The sequence below is a fragment of the Marmota marmota genome, unplaced genomic scaffold, assembly GCF_001458135.2.
Source record: "Marmota marmota marmota unplaced genomic scaffold, marMar, whole genome shotgun sequence".
NCBI classification, from domain to species: Eukaryota; Metazoa; Chordata; class Mammalia; order Rodentia; family Sciuridae; genus Marmota; species Marmota marmota.
This window is the reverse complement of record NW_025999949.1, coordinates 15,621,875-15,632,423: the sequence shown is the minus strand read 5'-3', so window position 1 is coordinate 15,632,423 and position 10,549 is coordinate 15,621,875. Positions and strand designations below refer to the sequence as shown.

At 38.5% G+C, this 10,549-nt stretch overlaps 1 long non-coding RNA gene across 1 annotated transcript; it reads left to right on the top strand.

The window, feature by feature from the left end:
• The first annotated feature begins 1,070 nt into the window (after positions 1-1,070).
• On the top strand, positions 1,071-9,921 carry LOC125616491. Its single transcript, XR_007347121.1, has 4 exons — positions 1,071-1,221; positions 3,225-3,396; positions 3,789-3,899; positions 9,243-9,921. It is a non-coding gene; the product is annotated as an uncharacterized LOC125616491 (long non-coding RNA).
• Positions 9,922-10,549: the final 628 nt, after the last annotated feature.

Here is a 10,549-nt window from a genome sequence, read left to right as displayed (position 1 = left end):
ATGAGGTTTGTTCTCTACATGTGCTTGGTTTTGGAAATTTTTCTTTGTCACTTTGCCAAACTTTCTGCTAAAGAGGCGGACCCTTTTGCTGTAGGTTTCCAGTTTTGCAGGAAATAAAGGAATCTCTTCATTGCTTTCAGCACCCAGTGTGAGTTGTGGATATTCCCAAAACAGAGGCCTTTGACTGACCAGCCCATGAGACACATCAGTAGCAGAACTACTTGGAACCACCTGTGGGACAGAAATCATGCATGCTGAGCAAGGGATGTTGGCAGTCCCCGTGCTTAGTGATGCAAGAACAGGGTAAACCTTTAGAACTCGAGAACAATTCACAGATTATCTGATCTAGCTTGTTTACATCAGGGTAGGCAGATTTAAGTAAAGGAGAGAGTGGGATGAATCTAACTACTCAAGATTTTATATAGCAGGAACATTCTCTGAACAATTTATTATTGAAACTTAACATCTGACAATTCTTCTAAGGTCTTTTTGGATTTCTCAACAACTTCTTTAAAACTTATTTTAATCCCTTAAGCAAGAATAGTCACATTTATCTCTTTGGGAACTACATTTTTGCAATGTTTTTTCCAAGTGTCATCTTAAGTTAGTTCTTGCTTTATCACCTCATAAGTCCCCAATCCTGTCTTATTGCTTCTTATTTTTAATTTGAGAGGAGAGAATCCAAGGCTTTAGATATATAGACACATGCTTAGAGGCACATAGGTGCTGTTTTTGCTGCGGTAAAATAAGAGCTCTAAAAATGGAGTGTTTTCAAAATGGTTCGCTTTATCTCCACAGCAAGGATGTCCTCTGTTCTCTCAGGCCGCCACACCCTTAATTGGTCATCATAAATCCTACAGGCTCCCAGGGCCAGTGGTTTGCCAGAAGAGATAACAGTTCTGGTTTGTTTGTTCTCTCATTTGCTGGGGCTTCTAACTAGGGGGATGCCAACTGATACTGACTACTGACGTCTTTCATAATTCAAATCTGTCCTTCCATGGCTCTTTCACTTTAATCGGGAGGTGGATGGCTTCCTTTTCTTGTCTTTTTTTTTTTTTTTCTTTAGCAGGTCCACATTCCATCATCAGAGCTCCATTTCAACCCTGGGAAGTGATGCAAACCAGCCAACTGTGACTTCTTTCTGGGTCTCACCAGTGTGGCGCTTGATACTTATCTAAGAGATGCGTCAGCACTAGGAGAGGAAGATGGAAAAGAAGCGAGGTGACTCCTCCTTGATTGGGATTGAGATTTCTTTTTGGACTAAACCAAATGTCTTAAGTTTCTTCTTCCTGCATAATTTCATTTAAACTACATGATGAGATCAAACAATCTGGTTTTTTAAAAAAATAGCATGAAAAATTAAATATTTCTTGTGTAAATCTTATGGTAGGCAAGCAAGTTGTCTTAGGAACTGAGAGTCTTAGGAACTGCTGTCCTCAGGCTCAGGGACTATTCCGTATAAAACAATTTTTATATTCATTTTAGTACATAAATTCAAAATAATTCAATATGAAAATATAGCAAATTTTCTATTGGAGCCTTTATTTCTTGTATCTGCAGAGAATGATTCCTTCTCTGAATTTCTAATGACATTAGGTTTTTCTTTGTCCCTTTATAGAAACATACACACGCACACACATACACAGAGGTCTATGTAAACATCATTCCTGTACACACGAGTGTGCTTATAGTTATATAAATAAAATATGTGGATTTTCTTTCTTTGGTCTGATGACAGAAAATTTAAATTACAGTTGAATGAAATCCCAACAAGGACAAATAGGGAGGTCACTTTTCTTTTTTTTTAAACCCGAAATGTGCAGAGCCTCCCTTGGTGCTGCCAGAAGTCTCCATTCTGGTTGTTGGACAAATTAAGGCAGTCAGAGGTCTAGATCCCGGTGACAAATGTCTTCCCTTTCACTGTGATAGTCTCGGTCCAAGTGTGACCACTGTAGGTGAATGTGGGAGTGACAATAGGGAATGCTGAGCTTCTCAAGCTTTGTCTCATTTCCTCCATATAAAATAGGAGAAATTTTGTTTTTCATTGGTTTTCATCTGATCAGATGCTTAATTTTAGATTAATATTGTAATCTCTTAACCCCAATAGGAAAAGGAAGGAATGGCCTGATTATTGCATAATTAATCACTTTGACTCTGTCTCCCTCCTCCCGCTCCTCTCATCGCGGGCCCTGCTCCTTCTCCTTAATTACAATATCCAAACATTTTGAGTCTGACCTACTTATTGAAGAGCATGCCCATGCCGGGAAATTTGATGCTGTGATTACTCCCAGAATTAGCAAAGAAACAAACAAAAGTCACAAGTTCATCCTACACCCGCTTATAAAAGCTGTTCCTAAGTAGAAGCACTGAGTGAACTTGATGAAGTGTTAAGCCATTTTGTTTGTTGTTTAGATAAATAAATAACTACATAAATAAATAAGTCCTGGCCACATCTTCACCAGCTTGGTTTGGTTTCAAAGTGAATACAGCCCCATGCCCGAAGTGCTGCTTTTTAACAATTAGATCCTGGTGCCACCTTACAATTTATTCATTAGTCACGAATGAATTTTGTCCTTACTCTTCAACATCTGAGAACATGTAGACTTTTTGCTCAGGGTAACTAGGCATTCTCTCCATCATTGGGACAAGGGTTGTCTCACTCAAGGCCAACCTGTCCAAATGGAAACTTGGAAATCACAGGTGGAGAATCTCACTCAAGGTACATCCAAGTGACTCCAGCCAGGCAGATGCAATAGAGAAATTGCATGAAATCTGGATGATTACTAATCATGGAATTTTTTTCAAATATCTGGATATTTAATATTTATTTGATTAGCAGTTCTGAACTTCATAAATTCCAGGTTCGTAATAATAAGTGATTAAAAAAATAATTGACAGGTCTCTATAGAAATGCCTACATATTCATTTATTTTGGTCAAGTTGGAAAAGTAACAAACTCTCCACATTTGCAACCTTATCATAAAAGGAAGGCCATCTTGGGGCTGGGGTTATGGCTCAGTGGTAGAGTGCTCGCCTAGCATGCACGAGGTACTGGGTTCAATCCTCAGCACCACATAAATACAAAATAAAGATATTGTGTCCACCTAAAACTAAAAAATAAATATTAAAAAGGAAGGTCATCGTAATACCAAAAAAAAGGTAGAAAGTTCATATCTCAGGTTAAAAGAGAAGATACATTGAATATTTTTCTCTTTTCACTCCAGACCTGTGGGAACTTCAGGCTGGAACTGAACAGGACTGAGAATGGCTTTGGGAACACAGCTGCTTGCTCACTTGGCTGCCCGACACCTCAATAGCACACACTGCAGCAAGTGTCAATGTTACCTCCGAGTCCCCTTCTGATCAGCATGTTAGAATGGGGGCTCAGCATCTCAGGTATTTCTGCTTCCTGAATATGTACTCCAGTGGGCAACTTTGAACTCGATGCTGTTTCCCTAGGAAGATCGGCAACTGTACTTGAGGGTTTAGTGCAAACTCCTCGTTTTGAAACAGGATCAGATTTTTACTTACGTGGAGTAGGCAGTGGCTTATGTGGCATGATTTGTAGGGTGCCGAGAAGGCTCCATAATAATTCTTCCACTGGGTTGCCACAGGATCTGAAATCTGAAACAGGGATGCTAATTCCTTTGGTTTCTCAGGGGCCCTCTGGGCTCTGGTACAGTCTCTCCACTCTCCCTTTAGATGACTTTTTTTTTTTTTTAATTTTAAAGGCTCCAAACACCATTGTTTTGATGATAACCTGCTTTAAAACATCTGTTTTTCAACAGATTATGAGCCCACTGCCATTGAGGGTACTTTGTTATTCGAATTCTGGAGGAGAGGCATGCCACCACAGGGACAACCACCAAGGAAGCACCGGCCAGTCGGGAGGCTGAAGGGTGAGGTAAAAGGTTGGGCTGGAGCCTTATTTCAACTTTCCTGGGAAGAAATGAGCAAAAGAATGTGACTGGGTAGTATAACTACTTTTGGTAGACTCTGGGCTGCTAGAATGGGTCTCTCCTCATCTGCAACCTGGCCCTGCATTGATTGGGGCAGAGGGGATTTTTTCTTTTTTCAGTACTTGTGATTGAACCCTTGAGTGCTCTACCACTGAGCTATATCCCAGCCTCTTTCCCTCTCAAAAAATTTTCAGGCAGGGTCTTGCTAAATTGCCAAGGCTCAACTCAAATTTGTAATCGTCCTGCCTTCGCCTCCTCAGTAGCTGGGATTGCAGGTGTCCATTTGGTATTTCTAGGAATTAGCCATCCCTGGAAGGGATGAAGTCCCAGAATCCACAGCATCAACAATACAGCAAATGAGAAAATATATTTACAATTAATACACAAGTGCCCACACTGGTGTCTGATGCTCAGCCGCCCCTTCATGCAGAGCTATCTCTCCAGCTGTCTACCTGGCATGTCACTTAGATGCTTTAGGGAGTTTTGACATTAACCTGCCTCTTAGTTCTCCCTCCAGAATATAACCAGCGTTTATATACTGCTCCTCATAGCAACTGCCACCACACTGGTTCAGATCAACACTTCTTGTCTGATCTCCAACCTTCTCACTGTGGAGAAAACACACAGACAACAAGCCAACAATTATTAAAAACAAAACAAAACAAAACTCACCTGGATAGGATATAATTGTTGCAAAAGTCTAAGTGCTATTCTATTCTTCCATTCTTCTCAATCCCCCACCATCACTCTTCTGTAGCTCAGGACACCATTTATTATCTAGTCACCTGCTAGAGTGAACTTTTAATGATATTAAGCAGAGCATGTCACAGCCTTATTTAAAAGTCTTTCATGTTGTAAGTTCTCCAACATGCTCAGAATCAAGTCTATCTCCCTACATAATAAGACCGAGGCTTAGCTCTTCACCTCATTCATGGTGCTTCAGATTTTTGTGTTTCTAGAACATTCTAAACTCCTTTCTAAAGAACTTCACTGTTACTGCTCACTCCATTGAAAGTTTTTTCCTAGACTCGGTGTGTGTTCTCCATTTTGTCCCCTAGGACAGTTATCTCTACCTTCTGTCATGTGAAACATCATTTTTTAAATAATAGTTATTGTGATGTTTGGTTATTTATTCATTATTGGTTTTATAGTTTATGGTGTCTCTCTGCATGTGACTATCAGCTCAGGATGGTCTGCCCTGGGCTGCCTTTTGATCATTACAGTCTCATTGCCTACTATGTGCAGGTTGAGGATCTCTGGGATACTGGGTGATCTTGGACACCTGGGACCAGAAGGACTTCAGATTTTGGATTTCTTTCTTTTTTTTTTTTTTTTGAGTTCTGAGTATTAGAATATATGTAATGAGATATCTTGGGAATAGGACCCAAGTCTAAACATGAAATTTATTCATGGTTCACATATGCCTTATACCCATAGCTTGAAGGTAATTTTATGCAATATCTTCAGCAATTTTGTGCATGAAAAAAGGTTTCATGGTGTGGAATTTCCCATTTGTGGCATTGTGTGGGTATTAAAAATTTCAGATTTTGGTGCATTTCAAATTTTGGATTTTTAGATTGAGTGTGCTCAACTTTTATAGGAATGGAATGAGATACTTACAGAGACATTTATATAGGCTCTGTCTGCTCTTATCACTCTTCTGTTATAGTTCAAGGCATGACTCTGAGGAAAGGGAAGCCTACTGAAAATGAGTTTATCAATTAGTTTTCCTGGCTGCATAAAACCAGTATAATTTCAGAGAGTGGGAGGTAGAGAAAAGATGGTTGCCAGATTTATATAAAAGGTATCACAATGAACTAGTGGGAAATGGCTGATTTGTGGGTTTTAGATTCTAATGTATTTTCTTTCTTTTAAACTATCATTTATTCAGAGCTTACTGCTTGATGTCTTCTAAAATTATCTTATTTTCTTATCACACTAACTCTATGAAGTAGGTATTCTTCTGATACTATAAAGTTTATGAGAAGGATTTGGAAGATGGCAATTTTTATTTGGTTTCCAGTTTTGTGCAGTCCATAAAAACAGAGAAGAGTGAGATTGGGTTTTTATTTTCCCCTGCGGCATTACTAGCTGTGTGGCTTTGAACATATTACCTAATGCTTTAAAAATTGTTACTTTCATATGCAAAATCTCAGTGCTTCTTGGTAGGACTGTGGTGATCACTAGTTTAGATTAGAAAATGGATGGAAATGTTTGTAACACAATGTCTGGCACATAGAAAATGCTCCAAAATATTAGCTATTATTGATACCATTATTAATTTTGTAGCATTTGGGAACACCATATAGAAAAGGAGACTGTTAACTTGGCACCATGGTGCATGCCTGTAAACCTAGTGGCTCAGGAGGCTCAGGTAGGAGGATTGCAAGTTCAAAGCCAGCCTCAGCAATTTAGCGAAACTCTGTCACTAAATTAAAGAAAAAAAGAAAAGAAAAAATAACAGAAAAAAAAGGCTGGAGATATATGCAATATCTTCAGCAATTTTGTGAAGTGCCTCTGGGATCAATTCCCTGGAGAGAGAGAGAGAGAGAGAGAGAGCAGGGGGAGAGAGAGAGAGAGAGAGAGAGAGAGACACTCCTGTCTCTTTGGCTTCAAGGGATGGAATGAGATGTCTCTATGTCTCTATTTAGGAATGTTTATAGAACTATAACAGAAATTTCTATGCCTAAATGTCTTTGCAGACGTTTGTCATGCATGTAATGACTATATTTGTATTAAATGAAGAAGCAGATAAACTAGCACATAGAATGTACACAAAATATGGCCCCAAAATGTAATTCCACATGTCCAATGAATACGTTAATAAGAGCTAATGGATCCACCTCGTCTGCCATCATATTTAAAGAGAAAGGTTCACCTCAATTTCTGTTTTCTTTGAACTTTTTATAGTATTATTTCGGAGGTAGGCTGTAAAAGCTTTGACTTATTCCCTCTCCTCCATTCAATGGCCCCCACCTCCTGCCATTGTCCAGGCCATACACAATTGCCCACAATAATCTATTTCCTAAGGGTTTGTCCCAACTTGTTTAATAGGAACTCAAGTCATGTGGCTGCCATGTCTCCCCCAGAAGCCAGCTCTGCAGCTCATTAGCTCCCTCGATCAGCAAGGATAACCGGATATTGTGCCTTCATTTTCTCTTTCATAATACCATCCTGTGACTCTTAGTTAACACCCTTTGTATTTCCAAAGTAATTCCTTGCTTTCCTTGATGTTCGCACCCTTCAGGTATGAAGGGACTATTATCACGACCCCTCCCCACCTTAATGGCATGTAGGTTTACACACTTGCTTCTTTTCATCTTTCCCCACAAGTCCCTTCCCCCAGGCCTCTAGTCATTTTGTTACCCTTCTTTGGGCCCTTTCCAGCTTGTCTGCCTCTTTCTGGAAATAGGTCTACCAGAAATGACTGCATCACTACAAATATATTCTCCTCAGAGCTCCCTGGAGTCAGAAAGCTGCTCGCTTGGAGAAATAATACTGCATGGAGCCAAACTCAAAATGAGATGGTGCATTTAAAGTGTGTTTTGCATTGGACATTATATTTGCTTATGTATACAGCTAATCACCTCAACTAAATTTCAGGCTCCTTAAAAGAGACCATGCACAATTTACTTTTTTTTTTTTTTTAAACAGAGAAATGCCTTAGACCTTGACTGTACATTGGAATTACCTGGCAATATTTAACAATGCTGATGCCTGGCTCCATCCCCAGGCATTCTGAGCAAATTGAAATGGGATATGACCCAGGCATCAGAATTTTTAAAAACTCCCCACATGATCCTAATATGCAGCAAAGTTTGTGAACCACTCCTTAAACAATAGGTACTTAGGAAGCATTTGGCAGAAGAATAAAACAATGAATACTATATTATCTTTTTCTCAACTAATATCTGAACATCTCTCCAGAGGTAATTGTCTTCCAACTTCCTGCCGTTAATATTTATTTATACTTAATGTTGATGTTTCAAACTTTTCCAGGTCACCAATCATTAAGTGTTTTTTTTTGGTCAGAATTTCTGAAAGTCTTAGAGGAATTTTACCACTTGTCTGGCTTCTTTGTTCTTACCACCTTCTTAATTCAATACCTTCAGTATCTCATTCCACCGTGCCTGTGGATGAAATATCAGAATTGTTCCTCTCCCCTTTATACCCATTCAGACATTTCTATAGCATTTGCCAATGAAGACCTACTGTAATTAAATGACTACAAGGTTTTGCAGTGATTTCCCCCTAGAAATGTTAATTCAAGAGCAGCATGCCTATCCAGATAAAAATTAAATAATTCATATTAGATAAAATTTTGGGAATGCAATTTAGCATATTCATAAATATGCCAATTTCAGTAATATATTTTTTTAAAAAAGTTAATACCTTATTTTTTAGAGCAGTTGTAAGTTTATTTAAAAAACAGAAAGTAAAGAAAGCCTCATAGATTTTTCTTTTTTGTATGTATTATCTGCAATTGAAGCTCAAGCATCCTATTCAGGGAAATGTCCTTTAGATCTTTGGCTGATGTTTTAAACAGTTGAAGGAGTTAAGGACGTTCCATCTCAAAAATGCCAAATTGGTATATTGATTATTTCAAACTGAAATCACTGGAGGAACTATTACTTCAGAAAGAGTCATTTGGCCTGGTTTTCCCTACATGCAGCAAACTATAAAGTTTTTTTTTTTTTTGGAAATGTCCTTCACATACCAAGGAAGGAGAGCGGCCTTCATCACAGAGACTGGTAATTGGGGCTGCAGTGAACCTAGATAAATAAACTTCAAATGACCTGATTTTTCACTATCTTTTACACCCACCATATTTCTCTTAGTAACATCCTAGAATTTATTACCCTAGGCCAGATGCTCATTTTTTCCTGTCATTCCTTCACAAATTTATCATTCTTTGTCTAAAAAAGTATAAAAGTATCAGGCTTTGGTCACTTTTTTGGCCTTCACTCTTTGGTGAAACTCCCCATGTGTGTGTAAAATTAGTCGGACATTGATTATTATTATGTTATTCAGCTATTATTCAGCTCTGATATTAATTAGGTCCCTAGATCCATCCCAAGAGCCCACAGGAGAACTAAGGGGTGAGGAAGGGATCTCCGCCCTCCCTGCATGCTGAGTGTTACCTAGGAAATGAGTAAAGGTGATTTGAGGATGAAAATGTACTGTGCTAGATTTTTAATTGTGGTAATAAAAAGAATGGCCCATCTGTCATGGCTTGGAGTTTATTCTTCCTTACATGGTTCCTTCAAATATTTTTACTTTCAGTACAATCAAAAGGAAGACAGCCCCAAATGCAACTCCTTCAACAGGACCCACCAACAGCGTTCTTCCATTGATAGCCAAGATGCCCAAAGAGAAGTCTCTAGAATGAGGGGAAGGAGGATCAGCACTACAAAGGCAGTTTGTCAGAACAAGCAACTGACCTTCAGTAACTACACATTCTTGTCTTTAACACTTAGCAATCCTTTACCGGAGGCTCGCACAAGATGGAAAGGCTGGCAGGTAACTCTAATTCATTATTTCTTTACCTTGTAAATCCTGCTTTTACCATTCCTCACAGCTGGGACAATCAAAGAAAGCAGTAGACTTATCTATTTTCTCAGCCAGTCATAGTAATAATAATATAGTCATAGTAATATGTCGGAGGTCAGAAGAAGCTCTGTTTTCATTAACCCCCAGTAATGAGCAGAAAAGAGAGAAGCAAGTCCAGAGAGATTCTCACTCAGTAGCTCACAGCACCAGGTGAACGCTTTTTAGAGGGAAGACTCTAAGTAAGCAATATTCCAATTATCTTCACCTAAGAGAGGAATAATAAAGTATGTGAGTGTGACATTTTTGTTAAAATCTATAAAGCCATATTTAGTAACTTTCCTGTGGCTAAAATTCTGTTTTCTTAACATTTCCATTAGTCTGCCAGGTACTTATCTACATGCTTTCATCAAACCACAGAAGAGACTAGAAACATCATATATCTCTAGACTTAGAATAATTGTTGAATTCCTCCATAATTCCTCCATTATGGCAAAAGGTAGACAGTGACAAATGTTTCCAAGACGCTTGCAAAGGAAAACATTATAGTCACTTATCAGTTAGATATGATTAATTAATATAAAATTGTATCACTATCAGAAAAGAGAGTTGTCAAATATTTTCTTTTAAAAGGTAATGGAATGAAACATAGCAAAAATCTCAGGTATTGTTAATTAGGGTATAGTGGTTAGCTGTGCTATTACTGAGAATTATTGGTAAAGAACTCTGGGGTTGCATTAATCTAGGGAATTATCATCTTGACAAAAACAAGGGGGATTTGTTAAATTTTTTTCATCAACCCAGTATCCATAGAAGTTTAGATTTTGCATCATTCAACGAGTAGTTTAAGGACCTGGAAGTGCTCATGCTAATTTTAAACCCATGACACTAGAACCATGGTGGGTGGGGAAGGGGATAGAAAATGATATTTTAAACACCACCCCTAGATATACACTGGGATTAGTCAATTTGCCAAACACAGAATGGGATGGGTCAGAAGTATTGAACATAATATGCTCCTCTCACTTCACTTTGCTAATTAT